The following is a 9,721-nucleotide window of genomic DNA, read 5'->3' on the forward strand; positions in this document are numbered from 1 at the left end:
AGCTACTCATAAGGCTGAGGCAGGAGAATCGCTTGAACCCAGGAGGTGGAGTTTGCAGTGAGCCAAGATCGCACCATTGCACTCCAGCCTGGGTGACAGATTGAGACTCCATCTCAAAAAAAAAAAAAAAAAGAAGTATAGTATAGTATATTTGTTAAAGGTAGTATAGACACATTATATTCAGTATTGCTCAGAACACGTTCTCTGTTGTAATTACCTGTTAAGGAAGAACACTACCAAACTGTAGTGCTTTTAGAAGTGCATCAACAGCATTGAGAAATACAGATTTACAGCCAGCAGGTACCTTGAAGATCATAATTCCAGGATAAACAAATTGAGACTATTGAGATCCTGTAAGACTGAAATAATACTACCTGTATTTATTGGGGTTTGTTGCTAAAAAGGAATAACATGGGACTGGGTAATTTATTAAAAAAGGGGTTTATTTGGCTCATGGTTCTTCACACTGTACAAGAAACGTGGTGCTGGCATTTGCTTCTGGTGAGGCCTCAGGAAGCTTCCAAACATGGCAGAAGGCAAAGAGGGAGCAGGTATGTCACATGGTGAGAAAGGAGCCAAAGAGAGATGCCAGGCTCTTGTCAACCACCAGCTACCCTGTGAACTAACAGAGTGAGAACTCACTTATTACCAGGGGGAAGACACCAAGCCATTTGTGAGGGACCCACCCCTCTAGGCGAACACCTCCCACCAGGCCCCACCTCCAACACTGGGGATCACATTTTAACATGAGCTTTTGAGGGGACGAACATTCAAGCTGTATCACCACCATTATACACAAGCTTACCCGGAGCCCAATATTCTGACTGGGTCACATAAAGAATATGTATAGGAATTAAGATTGTTCAACCTAAAAAAGGAAGACTTAATGGTGTGGTGCTGAAAGTAGAAAGGCTGTTAAATGAATAGAGAGGAAAGATTCCACATCAGCAGGGCAGACAGTAAGAACTTTACACTGGGAAGAATTGTTGGCAATGAGAGTGATAAATCTTTCAATGAGGGGAGACTGAGGTCACCAGGAGTGTCCAGAGAATAAACGATCACTATGGGGAATGCTGCAAATGTCCTCACAACACTCAGCAGAAAAGTGGATGCAATCAAATTGCCAGATTCTGAATTTCACAAAACCTTGGGGACTGACCTTAAGACACCAGTATTTTATTTTTGCACAGTAAGTACATTTACAAAATGAATCCCAATATGATATACAATTATCACCATTTAACTAAATATAGGATATTTTAGCACCAAAACTTCAGCTCAGAATAATGGACTGTCCTCTAAATTGTCCTCCAAATAGAAATAATTTGGTTTGATTGTTGTCATTCAACCATGAATTGGTAAAAATTTGTTCATTGTGGCAGATACTCTTCTACAATGTGACATTAACTCTCCTCCCATAGAGGAGCAGGGTCTGTGTTCTTTGCTTTCAGCCTGAATAGACCTTTATGACTGCCTTTACCAATCAAGGATGGCTCAATGGAGGCTCTATGACTTCTGAGTCTAGGTCATTAAAAAAAAAAAAAAAGCTATGTTCTTCCACTTCCTTTTCTTAGGGCGCTCCCTCTTGGACCCCAGCTGCCATGCTGTGAGAAAGCTCAGACAACATGAAAAGGCCACGTCTATGTTTTCCAGCTAATGCCCAGCTGAAGTCCCAGTCAAGTGTCATACATGTGAGTGATACCTCCAAGGGGACTTTAGCCTCAGCCATTGTCTAACTGTAATTGCTCAAGGGACCCCAAGCAAAAACCTAGCTGAGCCCAGTCGACCTCCAGAATTGTGAGAAATAATGATAGTAGCAGTCAGGATTCCACAGAAAAAATCCAGAATGGAAGGATATAGATTTATTGCAAGAGTTAGCTTTGTGGTTTTGGGAGCTGGTCAGGTAGATCCGAAGTCTGTAGGGCAGGATGTCAGGAAGGGCAGGCTGGATGGGTAGCTCAAGGTGACACTGCGATCCACAGGCAGAATTTCTTCTTCCTAAGGGAAGCCTCAGTTCTGCTCTTCAGGCCTCTCCACTGATTGAGTCAGACCCAACCACATTGCCAACGACAAGCGACTTAAAGTCAATTGATTGTCGATGCTAATTACATCTACAAAATTCCTTCACAGCAACAAGCTAAATGAGTATTTGAATTACTCTTTACTATAACCAAACCACACTCATACATAAAGCTGACCTTCAAAATAATAAAATGATTTTTTGTTGTTCTAAGTCATTAACTTTTGGGGGTGATTTGTTCTGCAGAAATAGGTAACTGGAATGATCAGCATAGATTTCCTTTGGAGGCAGAGGTGAGAGGATCACTTGAGCCCAGGAGTTTAATACCAGCCTGGGTAACACAATGAGACTCTGTTTCACAAAAAAATTTTAAAGAAAAAAAGAAAAACATTTAGTAAACACTAGGCATGATGACTTCTCATTCTTCCAAGCCCAAAATGCCATAATTCACTCACAGATCGCCTATTGCAGATTTGAAATGGTGGTTCTAGTGTTCACAAATCCCTCAAAGGTTTGACTGCATTAATCAGCCCTCTTCATTGATTCCTCTGATGATAAATCCATTGAGATGCTTTTCGCTGTAAATACAGTTAGCCCTCCATATTCATGAGTTCTGCATCCACAGATTCAACCAACCACAGATCAAAAATATTTGGGAAAGAAAATGCATAGTTGTGATGGTACTGAACATGTACAGACTTTTTTCCTTACCATTATTCCATAACAATACAGTATAACAACTATTTACATGGTATTTATATTGTATTAGGCATTGTAAGTAACCTAAAGATGATTTAAAGTATACGGGAGGATGTGCGTAGGTTATATGCAAATCCTGCACCGTTTTATAGCAGGGACTTGTGCATCTGTGGATTTTGGAATCTGAGAGAGGTCCTGAAACCAATCCCCCATGGATACTGACAGACAGATAAATATAAAATAAATCCTAATTAAAAGTAACTTTAAGTGAATTGTATTATCTCACCTAACAAAGTCCTATTATGTGACATAAAAATAGGTGGGGTCGTGGGTTGCCAAATGGTTTTATTAAACAAATCCACAGCAACTTCAAGGACTCAGATTCTCTCTACCATTCTGTTGGGTCATTACCAGCTGTGTTTATTTTTTGGCCCAAAGACTCCTCTCTCCCAACTCCCCCAGAACTGCCGTGAGCCTGTTCACCAGAGAGAATGTGATCATTACCATTCCAGCTGACTTAAGCTCACCAGGACTTATGCTTGGGGGAAATGGGATCCCGGTCCCTGAGAGCCTGGCCGTGGATAGGAAAAAAGGCCCTGATCACATTGGGGTTCTAGTACAAAAGAAGAACTTCCTTGAAGACAAGGAAGAAGAAAAGAAGGGCAATAGCTTCTCTACAGTCGAAAGGAAGTCCGTTAAGTTTAAGGATTACTTCTCATTCAGCACGGCACTGTGAAAAGTGCTCCTCTCAAGGGGTCCGACAGAACTGTGTTCAAAACCCAAATCAGGCTGGGTGCAGTGGTTTATGCCTATAATCCCACCACTTCGGGAGACTGAGGCAGGAAGATCCTTTGAGCCCAGAAGTTTGAGACCAGCCTGGGCAATATAGTGAAACCCCATGTCCGCAAAAAATAAAGAATTGCCAGATGTGGTAGTACATATCTCTAGTTCCAGCTATGTGGGAGGCTGAGGCAGGAGGATCATTTGAGTCTGGGAAGCTGAGGTATTCAAACTGCCTTTGCAAAATTATGACTGAGACACTGAAAGAGATGTAACTTAACTTACTCCATCTTACTTCTAACCTCCAAGCTGTCCTTGTTCATTCATGGGCATAGGCTGAACTAACTTTGGGAGAAACTTACAGTTTAAACAAAGACAGTAACAGCCCTTTCCCAAAGCAGACCTCCTTCTTGCATGGGGACTAGATTGCCTTTGTAAGACTAACATTAGCCACAAGATCAGAAATGGTTTAGAAGCCACGCAGCTGGAGGTTACAAGATTCTGACCCTCCCTGAACTGCTCCTAACATCAGTGCTTGAGATATTTTGCAGACCCTGCACTTGATGGATCAGCTGGCACCACCCAGATCAATAAACTGGCTCATCTGATGTTGTGCCCCCTCTGCCCCACCCAGAAACTGACTCAGCGCAAGAAGACAGCTCTGACTCCCTAGGATTTCATCTCTGACCAATCAGTGCTCCTGGCTCACTGGCTTTCCCCCACCCACCAAGTTATCCTTCAAAACTCTGCTCCCCGAATGCTCAGGGAGACTGATCTGAGTCATAATAAAACTCTAGTCTCCTGCACAGCCAGCTCTGCATGAATTACTCTTTCTCTATTGCAATTCCCCTGTCTTGATGAATCAGCTCTGTCTAGGCAGCGGGCAAGGTAAGCCCCTTGGGTGATTACAATTGCAGTGAACCATGATCGCACCACTGCATTCCAGCCTGGGAAACAGAGTGAGACCTTGTCTTGGGAAAGAAAAAAAAAAAAAAAAAATTCCAAATCAGCCACTTAATGAAAAGGCTCATTCTCCTCACGTGCAAAGTAGGGATAACAATAACCACTTCACATGTGCACCTCAGGACTCACTAAGGAGCCAGAGTAACTGGCATCCACTGCCTGCTGATTATGCTGGGCTGTTGCCTGCAGGGAAGTACTTTACATGCGTCGGCCCAGAGGCTCCCCACATCACGCAGGAAGGAGGTAGGCGCTTTGTTCTGTTCTTTTCTTTTTTTGTTTTTGAGACGGAGTCTCACTCTGTTGCCAGGCTGGAGTGCAGTGGCACGATCTCGGCTCACTGCAACCTCTGCCCCCGTGTTCAAGCGATTCTCCTGTCTCAGCCTCCCAAGTAGCTGGGATTACAGGCAGGCACCACCACGCCCAGCTAATTTTTTTTATTTTTAGTAGAGACGGGGTTTCACCATGTTGGCTAGGATGGTCTTGATCTCCTGACCTCGAGATCCACCTGCCTTGGCCTCCCAAAGTGCTGGGATTACAGGTGTGAGCCACCACGCCCGGCCTGGTGCTTTGTTATTTTCGTACTGCAGATAGTAATCCGAGGTTTGGAGAAGTAATACAAGACTTGCTCAAGGTCACACAGAGCAAGGATAGAATTCATTCTGACTCCAGAGCCCATGCAATGTCCAGGAGCCCCCACGGTGCCACCTTTTGAATGCTCATCCATCTGCACTGCATGCAATGCACTGCCCTGGCCATCCAGGCTCGAGGTATCTAAGCCATGAGAGAGACTGAAAGAGAAATAGCAGCACATCTGTCAAAGAGTAAATTCCATTTTAAAACACTGACTGTGTGTGACAGCAAGGTTGGACAGTTCCATGGGGACACAGAGGGCCCCAGACACACGCCTGCCCTCCTAGATCGTCGTTGAATTCTAGGAGTGGCCAGGGACAGATGGCATAAACAATTTTATATCTAAAAAGTTCAAAGCTGATATTGTCTGAGATTCATATTGTAAATATATATCCTCATTTTACAGAGAAATCCTGAGGCTCAAAGACATTGAATGACCTGCTGCTTCATGCACAGGTGGTCAGTGTTGCCAAAGCCCAGGACGAGCAGTCCAGGCAGCTGTCACATTTCCAACATGTGGAAAGCCTTGCCAAAGCGCGAGCTCTGCTGTCTCCCTCCCGTGCAGCGAGGTCACACGAGGCAGATGTGGATTTGTTCCAGCAGCTTCACCAGGGAATCAACAGCAGGCATAGGCACAAATAAATAAACCTCAGGCTTGAGATCCTCTCTTTATCCCAATCAAAAACCAATTCTTTTCTTTCATTTCTTCCCTAGGGCCATCTCAGTGTCGCCCATCTGCCTGGGCCAGAGGCCCGTACTTGAGGTTCCTGCATTGCCAGGCCATTTGGTAACACGAGGAGCTGATGCCCCCTTTCCGCCTGTTGTATCTTTTTTTTTTTTTTTTTTTTGAGACAGAGTCTCGTTCTGTCACCCAGGCTGGAGTGCAGTGGCACAATCTTGGCTCACTGAAACCTCCACCTCCCAGGCTCAAGGGAGTCTCCTGTCTCAGCCTCTTGAGTATCTGGGATTACATGCATGCGCCATCACGCCTGGCTAATTTTGTATTCTTAATAGAGATGGGGTTTCACCATGTGGGCCAGGCTGGTCCAGAACTCCTGACCTCAAACCATCCACCCGCCGCCTCGGCCTCTCAAAGTGCTGGGATTACAAGCGTGAGCCACCGCGCCTGGCCTCTCCTGTTGTACCTTGTTAACCCCAGTTGCTGCTAAGCTAGCTTGTCTGTTTCTTCACTATCTTGGCACTTTGAGTCCTACTTCCTGGCAGGAGCCGATTTTTCTTTACTTATGTCTGCTCTTCTAAACGTAGACAAACTTTTATATTTTATTTTCCTCCCCAGTTGTAAATAGCAGAATCTGGACAAGAACTCAACATTTCTATTTCAGATTACACACTTTTTCTACATTACTATGAAGTTTCAGGATATTTTATGTGGCTTTTGTAAGAAACATAATCCTACTAACATTGACTGAGTACCAGGCCCTCTGCTAGGAGGCAGGGAAACTGCATACAGCAACTCCAGCACCATCCAGCCTCGAGGGCGAGGCAGACACGTAAGGGGTGACCGTAACAGCGTAACAGCGTGTGCTAAATGATATATTGGGAAAATCACAGAATACTGTAGCAACACCCAGGGTGTGCTCTCACCCATCTTGAGAATGAGGAAGAGTTAACCCAGAACAAAGAAAGGGTAGTTGATGTTTAGTGTTTGGGCAGACACATTCCAAGCAAAGGGAACATTATTGGTAAAAGAAGAAAGGGGAGAGAGAGACCAGAGTCTTCGGAGAACTGTAAATATTCAGTCTCACTGGGGTGTCAAAGCACTCAACAGAAGTGAAGTTTGGAGTTTATGCTACTGACAATGGGAATCTCTAAAAGGAGTTCAGAAAAATCTAAAAATAGACTCAAAGATTAATTCAACAAAAGGAGATGGGTGTCTGAAAATGATGAAGATGTGGTCCCTGACTCCAAAGAGCTCATTACCTACTGGGAGAGACAGATATGTAAACAAATCATTACAGAACAATTTGTTTCATTCCAAATGTAGCACACACAAAGAGCTGGGGACAGTGAAGAGGAAGCCGTCAGCACTGCCTGCGGAGAAGAAAGGAAGGCTTTGTGTAGGTGACGACTGAGCAAGATGACAGATGAGTGGGCGGAAACCAGTCCTGGCAGAAGGGGTGGACCCTTGGGGCGGGACTAGGAAGGACAGCTCCAATTCATTACCCAACGTTAAATGAATGGAACATTCGCCGTACTCTTTAAATTTCAAGAATTTCTTTTCTTTCTTTCTTTTTAAGACGGAGTTTCGCTCTTACTGCCCAGGCTGGAGTGCAATGGCACCATCTCGGCTCACCGCAACCTCCGCCTCCTGGGTTCAAGCTATTCTTCTGCCTCAGTCTCCCGGGCATGAGCCACCATGCCCGGCTAATTCTGTATTTTTAGTAGAGATGAGGTTTCTCCATGTTGGTTAGGCTGGTCTCAAACTCCTGAACTCAGGTGATCCGCCCGTCTCAGCCTCCCAAAGTGCTGGGATTACAGGCGTGAACCACCGTGCCCAGCCTAAATTTCAAGATTTTCCACTGCAACTCCTTTGCCTCAGGAATTTGTCCCCCTCCTAGTAGAGATAGTGAAAGTTAAACTGTAACCTACATATCTTTTCTCAAGGATTTTGAATGTTTGTTTGTACAGAGAACACTCCATCTGGTATATCCCAGAAACAAAAGGAGCTTTTCAGCAAGATTTTCAGCGCACGGAAGCCGTGCTCATTTCTAGAGGCTGCATTCTCAGAAGCTTTTCTCCCTAAGCACAAAAATCAGAGGCAAGTAGGAAGAGTGGGGCTGCACCTGAGCGAGCATGACTGTACCCATCCTGCTTCCCAAACAGACTCAAAAATCAAGGGTCTTACTCACTGCGGTTAGAAAGAATCTATTTTTTTCCTTTGGCAGCATCAAACCTCACAAATAACTCCACTGAAAAGAATATTAGACCTAATGTGTTCTACTTAAAGTCCAACAAATACATTAAGAGCAGAAAATTGTGGGATATAAGGTTCTCAAAATTTCAGTAATACAGCTCAGTATCAGTACACAAGGTGAGGCCTTATGGACTGAATATTTGTGTCCACCCAAAATTCGTACGTTGAAGCCCTAACCCCCACTGTGATGGCAGGAGGAGGAGAAGCCCCTGGAAGATGATTAGGTCATGAGAGAGAAGCCCTTGTCAATGGGAGTAGTGACCTTGCCAAAGGGCTCCCAAAGAGCTCTGGTGCCCTCCTTCCTCTTGTGAGTGCACAATTAGCTGGAAAGCCCGAAGAGGACCCTCATCAGAACCTAACATTGCTGCCTCCCGATCTCAGAATTCCAGTCTCCAAAATCGGAGAAATAAATTTCTATTGTTTATAAACTACGCAATCTATGGTACTTTGTTATAGCAGCCGAAACTGACTAAGATGTGAGGTCAAAAAAGATGCTTTCCCTATTCACAGCACAACTCTGCCTGTGCTTACAAAGAACTGTGGTTGAAATGGATTCAGCTTCACAACATCTGCAGAAGGCCAAGAGATGTGCGGCAGTAGTGGTAGAAATGTTGAACTAGGAACTGTATTAAGGGGTTGAAAATAAAGGGATGAGCCATAATTTATTCAGGAAAATGCAAATAAAAGTAGTAGAAATAGCAATCTTCATGAAAAGATAATATGGCATTTAATTTAAAACATCAGAGTGACTTGGTAATGATAAAAAAAAAAAAGCCATGAAAAAAATATTACAGTGATGAACCTTTAGGTACTAAATAGCATAGTGGTAAATACATATGACAAAAACTTTGGTCTGGCCTGGTGGCTCACGCCTGTAATCCTAGCACTTTGGGAGGCCGAGGCAGGTGGATCACTTGAGGACAGGAGTTTGAGAACAGCCTGGCCAATATAGTGAAACCCCATCTCTACTAAAAATCAGCCAGGTGTGGTGGCACACACCTGTAATCCCAGCTACTTGGGAGGTTGAGGTGGGAGAATCGCTTGAATCTGGGAGGCAGAGGTTGCAGTAAGCTGAGACCATGCCACTGCACTCCAGCCTGGGCAACAGAGTGAAACCATGTCTCAAAAAAAAAAAAAAAAAAAACCTCTAAGAATACACAGATAATTTAGTGTAACTGTAATCACTGCAGACTGGTAGTTCTTACTTTGAGCAATTTTGTCCTCCCACGAGACATTGGTGACAACTGGAGACATTTTTGGTCATCACAAATTGGACAAGGTGGAGGAAGGTGCTACTGGCATCTGGTGAGTAGAAGCCAGGGATGCTGCTAAACACTTGCAATGCCAGGACAGCACCCCCAACAGAGAGATATATGGGGCAAAATGCCAACAGTGCCAAGACTGAGAAGCCCTGGTCTACAGTATTGTATTATATACTTCTCTCAAACTGACAGGTCAAGTAGACTAAGTAGACTCTCTGTATATATTTGTCTGTGTGTGTGTGTGTGTGTGTGTGTGTGTATGTGTATACATCTATATATATGTTTGAATATATATGTGTGTGTGTGTATATATATATGAAGCTGGACTTAGTATACAAAGATAACTTTCACCCTGCCCAAAATATCATTATAATATGTAAATGTATATAAACATCTATACACATGCACACATAAATATATATTCAAATATAT

General features: G+C 43.9%; 1 long non-coding RNA gene across 1 annotated transcript; it reads left to right on the plus strand.

Moving 5' to 3' along the window:
- The first annotated feature begins 4,266 nt into the window (after positions 1 to 4,266).
- Positions 4,267 to 8,729, plus strand: LOC105530698. Its single transcript, XR_001004683.1, has 3 exons — positions 4,267 to 4,387; positions 5,499 to 5,724; positions 6,436 to 8,729. It is a non-coding gene; the product is annotated as an uncharacterized LOC105530698 (long non-coding RNA).
- The last annotated feature ends 992 nt before the right edge of the window (positions 8,730 to 9,721 follow it).

The sequence above is a fragment of the Mandrillus leucophaeus genome, unplaced genomic scaffold (genome assembly GCF_000951045.1).
Source record: "Mandrillus leucophaeus isolate KB7577 unplaced genomic scaffold, Mleu.le_1.0 Scaffold84, whole genome shotgun sequence".
Classification (NCBI taxonomy): Eukaryota; Metazoa; Chordata; class Mammalia; order Primates; family Cercopithecidae; genus Mandrillus; species Mandrillus leucophaeus.